At 39.3% G+C, this 12,647-nt stretch overlaps 1 long non-coding RNA gene across 1 annotated transcript; it reads left to right on the plus strand.

Moving 5' to 3' along the window:
- The first annotated feature begins 1,860 nt into the window (after positions 1 to 1,860).
- On the plus strand, positions 1,861 to 7,633 carry LOC121901067. The gene is made up of 3 exons (XR_006097173.1): positions 1,861 to 1,948; positions 6,331 to 6,388; positions 6,571 to 7,633. It is a non-coding gene; the product is annotated as an uncharacterized LOC121901067 (long non-coding RNA).
- The last annotated feature ends 5,014 nt before the right edge of the window (positions 7,634 to 12,647 follow it).

A 12,647-nucleotide genomic window follows, 5' to 3' on the forward strand; every position in this document is an offset into this window, starting at 1 on the left:
GGATGTAAATTGCTTTTTCTTTCAAAAACATCCAAATGTGGGGTCATGAAAGAAAGGAGCCGGCTCTCTCCCTCCTGTCACTCCCACAAATTGGGAGAGACAGCCAATTCTGGAAACCTACATTCCTCCTCCTCCTCCCATGGGCCGGCGAGCACACAGTTCTCCACTATGAAGGTCCTTAGGTGCTCCGGAAGTGATGCTCACACCTCCTCTACAATCCAATTTAGCAGCCTGGGTCTGATGTTGCTTTGCTGTTGCAGGAACCCTGCAAGCATCACAGCTTCACACATCCAGCATGCCTCAGAGAAGATCTTAAGCTGGCTGAGGACAGGGTCTGGGTCTGAATAAAGCTGTTAAAAAACAGTGGCTCTTCAAACAGCCACAGACCCCCCATCGCTGCAAGGTCCCTGGTGGCCTTCGGGATCTTCCATGCATCCAGGACGGAGGTGTAGAAAGAGGGCAGGCCCGTCAGATCTGCCTCCTCCTGCCTCAGCAGGAACAGTTGTTTACTGTAGCGCAGATGACCAGCTGCCAACAGGATGAGCCTAGCTGCATCTAACCCCAGCAAACCACAGTGCTACAGCGGTCACTGTGTGGTGTTCAGCCTAAATGCCATGAGACCTTGCCCTCTTTCTTCCACTGGCAGGTATGACACAGGGGCTTAGATCCAGTGCTGCCTCTGGTAAGCCTCTATGCCCAAGACTACCCGCAACACCTTCGCTCCCACTGCAGACCTGCAGGCAGACTGGGTGCTGCCCTCTCTCTCCACTGCCCCACCTGTAGGGCCTCACTTTTTACCCAGTTTACTTTTGCTGATGAGGCCTTCTGATACAACCCCAGGCTGATCTGTAGAGCATCCATGTCCCTCTGATCCCTGACAAACACATTTAGATCGTCTGCATAAGCAGAGACTATCAAGGGTATAAAATGTTGTGTCCCTGACAGTAAAAACCCACTGAGCTGGCTTCTCAGCCTGCACAACAGAGGCTCAAAAGCTAGACTGTAGAGCTGTCCTGAAATGGGACAACCCTGCCTTATCCCCCTCTACACAGGGACTGGCTGGCTCAGCCCTCCACCAACTTTCACCAAACACTCAGCACCACTGTACAATAATCCCACCCATGAAACAAAATGGTCCCCAAAACCAAAAGCCTTCAGTACCGAAAACAAGTAGCCATGGTCCACCCTATCAAATGCTTTCTCTTGATCCAAAGAGAGAATGCCAATGTCAAGATCATACAGTTTACACAAGTCAAGCACATCACGAAGCAAAAAAAGGTTGTCCATTATTGTTCTGTCCTGCACACAGTATGTTTGGTCCATATGAACGAGTAGATCCGGATAATGCCTTAGTCTGTTTGACAGTGCTCTGGAAAGCACTTTATAGTCTGTGCACAAGAGGGCCACTGGCCTCCAGTTTTCCAGCAAAGATAAATCTCCTTTTTTAGGCAGCAGGGGGAGAACTGCCCTCCTATAGGAGACAGGCATCCTCTCTGTATGAATGCACTCCAAAAAGACTTCATGCAGGTCAGGTCCAACAGAACACCAGAAATGCTTATAAAAGTCAGCGGTGAGCCCATCTATTCCTGGAGCTCGACCTGAAGCCATCTGACCAACAGCTGCAGTCAGCTCCTCCAGGCTGATTCCTCTGTCCAGGTCTGCCTTTTCCTCAGGACTGAACTGAGGATGGCCCTCCAGCAGCTCTGCAGCACTGTCCGGATCACACTTGTTTGCTCCAAAGAGGAAAGAATAAAAAATCACAGCGTATCTCCTTATTTCTTTAGGGTCTGTCGTCACTCTGCCACCGGGGAGCCTTAAGGATATAATTAGCCTGCTCCTTGCAACAGTCTTCTCCAAACTGAAGAAGAAAGAGCTCAAAGCATCCATGTCTTTGACGTTAAGGGAACGAGACCTGATGAGGACTCCTTTAACTCTCGCCTGCATGAAGGTACTGAGCTCTAATCTTTTCTCTTGCAGCAAAGTCTGGATTACTGCTTATAGTACTTTTGATGTTCTCTATGCTGTCCTCCAGCTGCTGGACAGCTGCTTTAATCCTAGCAGTGGAGTGTGACGTATACTGCTGATAGAAGACATAAACCTGTGCCTTGCCCACTTCCCACCACTGCCTCAATGAATCAAAGTTAGCTTTTTTGCTTTGCCAACAGGCCCAAAACTGTTCAAAATTCTGAGAGAAAACATTATCCTGCAGTAGATTGTTGTTGAAATGCCAATATGACCTGACTTTCTCCAGGAGAAATGATCAAATCTACACTGATGAGATTGACTGGATGCAAGTGACAAGTGTGAAATGTAGAACCTATCTAGCCTGGCTGTACTCACCTTGTTGTTGCTCACCCTGACGCATGTGCACTGCCTAACAGTGGGGTGTTTTAACCTCCATGCATCCAGTAGGTCTAGCCAGGTGACTGTTCTGCCTAAGTTACCAGATGACTGAAAGTGTGGTTCCTCACTTGTCCTGTCCATGGTGAAATCAATGGTGCAGTTCCATTCCCCACCTATGATCAGCTGCTCTTGACCATACCTCTGCCCCTTTTTTTTAGAAGTGCCCCCAGAATTTTGTAATTTTTTAGATAGTGGGGGCAAAAGTTGCTCCCCAGATATTTTTTGAATTTCCTACACTGGGTAAGCATCTCTTTATTAATACTACACAGTATAATAATGTGTCTTCCCTGTGGGATGGAAGAAGATAAAATTAATGCAACTCTACTGTGTGGGCGTGAGTGGTCAGAATGTTTCCAGGTGCAGACAGGAGTGGACAAACATATTGTGGGAGTGTAACACACACTTGGTAATGGTCATAAATCCAGCAGGAGCTGGATTCCACTATCCCCACTACTGCAAAAAAATCACAGCAACCATTATACTACTTGTCATGTTCAGATTGTGCTGTACTGCATTTGCATATAGATATTGTGGTCTGGTTATGGCGCCCTGCCCCTAGAGGGTGCTGTTAGTCAAGCAAGTGGAGTAGTGGTGAGGAGAGAGGGGAAAAGGAAGAAGTGTGTGTGTTTGTGTTGTGGAGAATGAAGATGGTTCAAACGCATTCATGTTGGTGGTAATTACGAAGCACTAACATAACAAGTGGCGACAAGGATTAAGAAATGAAAAGAAGACTGCTTTACTGGTATTGCAACCTCCTCCTACTTACCTGGAGTGCCCGGCAGATCCGAAAATAATGTTTGATGCTTGGAAAAAGTTCTTTAACAACTACTTGCTAGCTATCGGAGGGGATGGATTTTCCTCAGAGAGGAAAAGAGCTCTTGTAATTCACTGTTTGGGAACAGAGGTACAAAGAATATACAATACTTTGCAGCTTACTGCTGATACTTATGATGGATGCTTGCTGGCTTTGAGTAGCTTCTTGCCAATGACCAGTCTTGCCCTGCAAAGAACTGCAAATGCAAAACATGTAGGGAAAATAGGGCATTTCTCCCAAGTATGCAAATCATCTACTAAATCAGTGAATGAAGTGGAATTCCCTGAGGTGACTGTGCTCTGTGTTGGCAGCAATTCAGCTGAAGGGAAACTAATGGGGAATTTCACTGTTGCCACATCACATTCTCAAAGCTGTAACAAGGATATGCTTGACAGGATCTGGTGCTTTAATAACTCCAAAAAAAGTATAAATGAAACACTTCAGAACAAGTAAACTAAGTTGCCAACAGTACAGCTGCTGACGTACTCAAAACATGAGCAGTGAGTACTTGGATGTTTTGAAGCCACAGTTACTTACCAAAAGAAGACTGCCACTGGATCAAAGGAGGACAGCTGGTGGAACCTCCAACTGAACCTACAGTGGAGTGTTCAGTGATCTCTCAACCAGAAACCCCATCCTCATCCATGGGTTTTTTGCCTTTCATGTATCACCCGTCTGTAACTATAAAATGCAACTTTCTCTTATTATTCTATTGCAAACTTAAAATGAACCATTTGAACTCTGCAATAGAAATTGTCCACCAGTGCCTACATTGGTATTTTTGCTTATTGTGATGTCATTTTCAAGTATCTTCAAATGCTTCATATCCCTAGAATCTGTATAACCTAAGTTCTGTACAACCCATCATAAATTTAAAAAATACAAAAATCAGAAATGTTTTTCATCAGATTTTACTGAATAAGCACACAAAACACATTGATCCAAAACATATCTGAATGTAGAAACATGAACAAAATATTTCTTAACAGTCCATAACTTAATTGAACTATGTAAATGTTTTTGCAATATGCTCATTTTTATGAGCAAAGTGCAAAGGCGTTTTGATAGTTTCATCTGCAATAGAAATATTTCCCCAGTGCCTACATTGGTATTTTTGCTTATTGTGATGTCATTTCCTAGATTATCTTAAAATGCGTCATATCCCTAAAATCTTTACAACCTAAGCTAAAAGGTTATGTAAGTGAATAAAAAGTAGCAGATGCACACAGCTTTAAGTCTTAAACAGAGTATTGGGTGCATGGTTGTAGCAAGGATAAAACAAACGAAACACCAGCACTCACGAATATATCCTCTTATTGTTCATTGTGGACAGAATTAAATAGAGTATCGGGTGCTGTCCACAATAAACAATAAGATAGAACAATGACTGCCAGTTTTTTGTTTGTTTTTTGTAAGTCTATAAACTATAATAATTGATATAAGTATTGAAATTGTGTCATAAATAAAAAAAATACAAAAAACTGACGTTTTTTTTAAATCAAATTTCAATAAACACACAACAACATATTGATCTAAAATCATTCTGAAGGTAGAAACATGAACAAAATATTTCTCAACACAACTAATACAACTAGAACTATGTAATTTTTGATAAGAGTCCTAGTCTGAATACGTGTACAGGCCAGTACTGAATCATAGTCATACCTGCTGGCAACAGAAAGTTATAGGCCCTATACTTTTACATACTACTCCTAGCACGTTGACCAGATCCATCTAAAATTTGGTCAGCTAAATTGTAATACCTTGATGATGCTAAATTGTGAAGCTTTTGAGTTTTCATCAAATGCTGTTTCCATGGTGATGTCATTATTCACCATGAAACAGGAATCTGCTTTTGAAGTGCTAGGGTTTCTCAGAAACTCACGAAACTTGGCACACACATCAGAACCCATGAACATTCCAAGAACATACAGTAATTGGGTTGATATGTTATAGCGCCCCCTAATGTGTGGCAGACTGTGGTTGGGTAAAGTTGCTCTGATCTTCATAAAAATTGGTATGTACATTGCTCTCATCATTTTGGACATATTTCACATGGGCTTTAATTAGCTCCGCCCAACTGGAAGTTGGTCATTCTGAATTGTGTTTTTTCTGTATTTCCTGCAAACATTTTTAAATTCCCTCTAAAGGGCTTATCAGATTCATTTGAAATTTGGTTGGTATAACCCTCAGACTAATGTGATACTAAATTGGAAAGAAATAGTCAATACCTTAAATGATGATGTCATAGATAATGTGACAAAATGCAATTTTAGGGACTTTACAGGTATAGAACATGTCAAAACTCCTTCTAGAGGATTTAACAGGTCCACCTCAAATTTGGTCAGCAAAACCTCAAGACCTTCATAATGCCAAATTGCTAAGCTTTCAGTTTTCATGAAATGCGCATTGTGGCAATACAGAAACTTTGCATGTTTCACCATGAAAGAAGAAGCTGTTGCAACTTGAACCTACACTATCCAATCTGCCCCCTAATTTCATATGTTGTATCAGAGTCCATGCCTACATTGAGTAATAGTCATAGCACCACCTGCTGACAACAGAAAGTCAGCCTTTTGTGACAAACATCATCCGAGATACATGAAATTTACATGGTGTGGGCTACACAATATACAGCAACATGACATATAGTTAGTGAGTGTTATCTAGCACCACATAGTGGACAAAGAAGGTGATAGTTATCTCCTATATGCAATGTCCAATATTCATGTTAGTTGCCCTCTATTAAATTTATAGCTGCATTGTGTTGCTCCGCAGTAACAACACTTCCACTGCAGCATGCCCCGATGTGCATGAGGGTATGAAGGCTTTAATTGTTATTCTTTTTGTACTGAAGGTATTTATCTGCCTCTACCCACCTGAATGTAGAGGCGGATTTTTCATCGTGCAAGGGTTTGTCATTTAGCAACTACCATTGACATAATGTGCTCTAATCAGAGGCCCTAAATTCTATGTGCATTTTGATGTATTAAGTATTTTAATGTGTTGCATATATGTATATGCACAATACTGACTGTACTGTGATGTTCTCCAAAGTCATGCTTGTATCTTAATCCTGATGCCTTTATTTATCTTATTTCTACTCCTCACAGATGACGACCTCTCCTGCTGATGAGTCCACTCTCCCCATCATCTGTCTCACTGTGCAAGGTAAGATTTTTAAATCTTTGAAAATCCACAGAGAAAGCCAATTTAGTCAGCTCTTGTGGCAGTTATTCATATTTTATATTTATTTTGGCTTTAACACAAGCACCTTTTTTCACAGAGAAAACTACTTAATACAATAAGTGATAGAATTGTTTTCAATTCAGTATTTGATTATTACCCTTCAGGAGAACCTGAACTTGAGATCCTGTGTGCCAACCAAAGCCAGCCAAATGGATGCTGTTAATGGAGACCTGACTTCACCACCACCTTGACTGTCCTCTTCACCATTGAAGAACACAAAGCAGCAGTGGAGGATGAAGATGAAATCACCCAGCTCCTGACCTGCAAGGATCCAAAGCCTCTTAGCTCAGTGGACTTGTGTTGCAAAGTGGACTGAGGTGGGCTTTTGGACTCTTTACAGACAAGTACACATGCACAATTTTAAAGACTCTAAACATGCCTGCCGACACCTTCCTGGTGACTTAACGTCTCCCGCAGTTGAATATCTATGTTTAGATTACCCAAGAGTGTTTTTGTTTCAAAGAAGTTACAGTGTCTAGTATATTGTCAAGTTCAGTGATTTGATTTGTTTTTTAGTTTTAGTGGGTTTAAGAAATGGCATCAGTATTTCTTTTCATGAGGATTTGTTTAAACTGTCGCTACAGATTTAAACAAGCTTTTTACATATTGGATTTTTAATGTTGTCTTTGTAACATTTGTTAATGTTTGTAATATGTAGCCTACATTTGAAGTCTGTTAACCTTGTGGGTTACAGAATGATTTTTAGAGGACAGAAAGTTGCACATGGTCCTTGCTACTTTTATGGCTAAAGGGGACATGGTAGAATGTTTCCAGAAATTATAAGAACTGAAAACACTGAAAAGAAAAAATTCTTATTTACTGTGTTAAGTTGATGTCCATGCAGTCTAAGTGTTTTCTTCTAGTACTACTTCACATGAAAAGCTTCTTACTGGTGTACCACTGTGTGGCTTTTATTATAAAGCACCTACAGGAAACGCAAAACTGACTGCACTGGTGCTATTGGTCAGCAAATATTTGTTTACACAGTAAAATGTTTTGTGCTGTTTGGTCAGCAGATCAGATTTATATATTGCAAAGGAGGATTGGTAAAAGAGGAAACAGCCACAGTGAATTGATAGACCATTTGCACTGTGCATCACAGATATAATTGCAGCAGTTCACTATTCAGCAGGGGTTTCCCTGCTATAAAGAAAAAGGCCATTAGATTTCTGTAAACATATTATGCACAATCCCTGCACATAATGAAAAGAAATGTTTGTTCCTGTTCAACAGATAACAATAAATAATTGTCATTTAAAGAGTTGGCTCTGTACTAATTTATTGAAACTTCTAAAAAGGTATTAAAACAGTAAAAAAAAATATGGTAAAATTGTATCTTTTTAATGGAAGTGTGGTTTGAAAGTTTACAGCATTACATGAATAACTGTAATCTTATTTACTGCAAAAGGTTTGGTGTTTTAATCAAATACACAGTAACAAAATTGCTATATTTTATTTAACAGTTACACATAACTCCTGTTACTGTAAATACAGTATCATTAAGTTACTGTTTCATTTTACAGTTACAGTATTGGTACTGTAACTATAAACACAGTAAACTTAATGTAGCCTAATTAATTTTTACAGTGAGTTACTTGTCAACTGCTGCCAGAGAGAAGAAGAAAGAAAGAACTGCTGTGACAGCAGAGCAGCAAGATGAAAGGAGAGATCATAACAGAGATGCATCCTCTTAATGGGATGAATAAAGTTATTCTAATTGAATGGAATAAATTGAATAGAATCGGTGGTCCAAAAAGCATGCACCCAACACATAAGACCGTAGATCTGAAAATATCCTGTCAACTTTGACTCTGTTGTCTTTCTCCAAGATAGGCACTCACCTAGCTAATACCTGAGTACAGACTGACTGACTGAGCAGAGCGTCAGTGATATCTGGACACATGCTGGAGGTTTTGAAGTGTCCAAACATCAGAGGCAACTAATCATGGCTCTTTGTTTGCGGGCATCTGCTGTCTTTCTCCCTTCCTCCCTTCTGGAAGGTGTCTTTCATTTCAGGGAGCTGCTTCCTGACCATGTGTGTATGTGTGTATGTGTGTGTGTGTGTGTGTGTGTGTGTGTGTGAGTGTGGTTTCCTCTTCCCTTTCATCTACTTTTATTATTATTTAGATGCTCAGAGAGAAAGAGAGAAGTAGAAACACACTCTCCGCCACTGGAACCCAATAACCCCCCACCACCAAACACACGCACACACACATTCTGCATATACATCAAGACACACAGCTGTATGTGTGGGCACACACACACACGCACAGTGCAAACAAACACACCAATGGACACAGTTAAAAGGCAGCACATTAGGAGTAACTGGAGACTGACTAGAGCCTATATAGTAATTATGTGTCTACACTTGAGACAAGAAAGAAAAGAGAGGAGAAAGAAAGGGAGGAAAAATGAAAAGAGAGGAGCAGTTTCCAGAGCCCACCTAGGTCGAAGCAGCATGGAGAGAGAGAGGGCTCAAAGCAAGAGAACAGAGAAAGAGAGAGAGCAGAGTGATATAAAGACAGAGAGAGATTATGAAAGAGTGCGACAAAGCTCCTTTAGCTTAAACAAACCTGACAGCGTCTCTACTTCCTCCAGACAGGTTTGTGTGAAAATGTTTGGCCTCAGCTGTCAGCTCTAACCACAACAGCTCCTGGTAATACATCACCATAATCACCCTGCTCCTGCTAAATGCAGCCGTCACACTCACTTAGCACACAGCAGACACACAGTGTGTCAGGGCTCCAAATGATTCCTTACACCCCAGCTTTACTCTTAAGACAAAAGTCCAGGTGGACCAGTTACTGTTTCAAATTCTGCTTTAGAAAATGTAGAGAAGGTTTGTTTTTTCTTCAACTCTAATCATTTAGTGTTGTAGTATCTAATATTAATTACTCTTTAAACAGAACACATATTTAATATTAAACTATCTTATCTTTTTCATTATAGTATACTATGTAGTATTGTGCTTACCAATTGTTTTTTTTTTTTGTTTGGGTTTTTTTTGCTGTTTTTAAAAAATCCCTGTTGTGATACTTACAGTATATTAGATGCCTTCCTCATCCTGCTTTGGCCATACTGTCCCTGAACATCACCATGCCAATAAAGCAATTTGAATTTGAGTACATGTTACACATAATCATTTTTGTCTAATGTTCTCTTCAAGAATTTTTAATTTGCTTCTTAAATAGATGATCTAAAATGTTGTTGTCAGGGTGAAATGGGCTGGGTACCAGTGTCATTGCAACAGGAAAGTGAAATGATCTTGCTGTTGAATCACAGAGAGGATAGAATAAATAATGAGGTGTTGTGGAAGAGTCACACACTTCTCTACGGGTTAAAGAGCTTTACTCAATCTCAATGCTGATATGCTGCATATCTACATTAAGAGTATAGGCTTCTTGCCATAACCAAAATCAAGGACAGTGTGTGACATATGTGAATATGTGATGTGATATGTGTGTGTGTGTGTGTGTGTGTGTGTGTGTGTGTGTGTGTGTGTGTGTGTGTGTGTGTGTGGGTGGGTTTGTTTTGGTTTTTTTTAGGGGGGTGGGTTGTACAACTTATGATGATTTCAATTAAAGAGTGTCAATTTTCCATGAAATGACTCCAAAAAACTCTGAATAGTTCTGGTATATATGTGATGAATGGCTGTTTACTTTTGATGTGTTTGCCAACTTTGTGTTTAAGGCCTGGAAAAGAAGGCAAGATGGATGTTAAGGTTATTTCCAGTAGTTATTTTGATCATTTATTTAAAAAAAATGTCATACATTGATTCATTGAATTCAACATTTTATGTTGAGTAGTTACATATAAATTAACTTCTGCAGCCACTTCTAGACTTTAAAACGGTCTTGTCTTGGTCGGTCGGCTACCCCATTACTAATCTAAATTTACTCAGCATACCTAGCTTAACAGTAAAACATTATTTGATTTGCTTTATTGATTGAGACAGTGTGCAGTTTTAAACATTAAAGATACACTGCACCGGAGTTAGCTGGAAGCTAATTTGCATCTGTCGTCCCCCACAATCAAAACATACAACAGCAGAACAACAAACAGTACAAAGCAAAAAAACAACCCAAAAAACAAAAACAAAAAACAAAACAAAACAAAAAAACACACAGAACACATCATACAAAATACAAAGCTACACACAAAAAGTAATAATGTAAACTAGACTCAGTGGTCACACAGCTGATTCGTCTTTAGTTGTATTATTATGAAGAATATTTTTTTATTTTGTACAATATTACACAAACAAAACTGAAGACTTGACCCTGAGTCAGATAGTTTGACTTTGAAGAAGTGTTTGTAGTTGCATTGTGTTTTTCATTGGTTATGAGGCTATTGTAAGCCCATAATTGATGTTTGTTCAACTAAAAACCTCACAGATTTCACAGAGTAGTTGAATTACTGTTCTATAATTATAATAATCATATTTGATACTATGATGATATTTGATTTATAAAATGCATTTTGTAACAATGATTTTCTAGACAAACCTAAGTTCTATATATATAAAATCCATTATAAATCTGTCCTGCAATTATTCACATCATCATCAGAAATGTCTTAATTTGCAAACTGTGGTTATTCTGAAAAGAAAATATCCATATACGCCTTTGAGAGGCACATAAATAAAGTAAGATACATATAAGGGGAAAAAAATATCTCAAAGTTGTCACTTGGTCGAAGAAAACTGAGATTTTAAGCCATTGTACAAGATTAAATGAGTTAAGTTGTTGAGGTGTATATCTTTGGTACACTGAAGCTCATTCTCACATCACATTCTTTTAAAGATCGAAATGTCATGAACATATGCTTGCACATTATGCATTAATTGGGTTTTGGAAGTCAAGAATTCCCTAAAATGGAATTACATAAGTCAGACTGAAACTCAAACTGTCCTTAAGAATAGTCCTTGTGCACTGTGTTGTGTTTAACAGGCAGTGCTTAGCATGAAGCAAGCAGCTTTCACAATGCATCTGTTTGTGAAAACTCTATAACTCATGTCACAGTGCCTCAGCGTACACCAAACACACACACGCACACGCTCATGCACACACACACACACACCACACACACACACACACACACACACACACACACACATACACTATCCATCTTATCTCTCATACCACACGCGCTTCACTCCTGCACACCACCTACATATCAATACATCAGGCTTAGTGCTGTGGCCATGTATTTACCTAACTGCACTGGGCTGCTGCTAAACACATAGTTGTCTTAATATTGACCTCACTGACTCTCCAAGTCAATTCTACCTAAAGCTCACTGTCATCTGTCTGTGTTCATCTCTCAGTCTGTATGTCTGCTTCTTTCTCACTTCTGCATATAGATTCATATTATGTCAAAGTTACAGAGTTCTGCACGTTGGTGAATAAAATCCTTTTCATGCTGACATTTGGTTTTCCAGGACTCCAGTTTGACAACATGTTCAGTAGTAAGTAGGATTTTAAAAGTCTATTTCCCACTGCCTTTAAATATTTTTGGGGCTTTGTGCTTTAATTTTATTTCTACACACATATAAATAAATGTGCCTTGCCAAAGTCCCTATATCTATCCCCACAGATCACGCACTTTCTATATATGTCATTGGGCACTATCAAGTCAAAAATGATGACAAACCCAGTGTTTCTTGATAAGACGCAATGAGCCTGCACTGCAGTGCACAATATATGTTAAATGTCACAAGTTAGTGCTAGCATGCTGGGAAATACATGTTGGGGAAAGCAATCCATAGAGTTGGAGTACAAGGTGGCATATTTTTTCCCTTCTAGTCAACACTGTCTCAGTACAATAATGCACCATTATATAAATGTATACTTGCAAGTGCTGTACATTTTAAAAGAAACAATATCAGCGAGACTACATTTATTAATGACATCATTAAAATAAAAATAAAAATGATGCCATGAAGCCTCATCTAGACATTGTCTTATCCCTGCATCTCGCTCCCTGGGTTACTCATCATATCTTCATCAATCCCCATTTGACATACATTAAAGAATATGGTCCAGACCTACTCTGAAAAGTGCCCTTAGATAACTTTTGCTATGATTTGGCACTATATAAATAAATTGAATTGAAAAAATTGAATTGAATCCATTCAATTAGTCATCCCAACATATTAATACATAAGTGGTCTTTGTTAGTG

The sequence above is a fragment of the Thunnus maccoyii genome, chromosome 7 (genome assembly GCF_910596095.1).
Source record: "Thunnus maccoyii chromosome 7, fThuMac1.1, whole genome shotgun sequence".
NCBI classification, from domain to species: Eukaryota; Metazoa; Chordata; class Actinopteri; order Scombriformes; family Scombridae; genus Thunnus; species Thunnus maccoyii.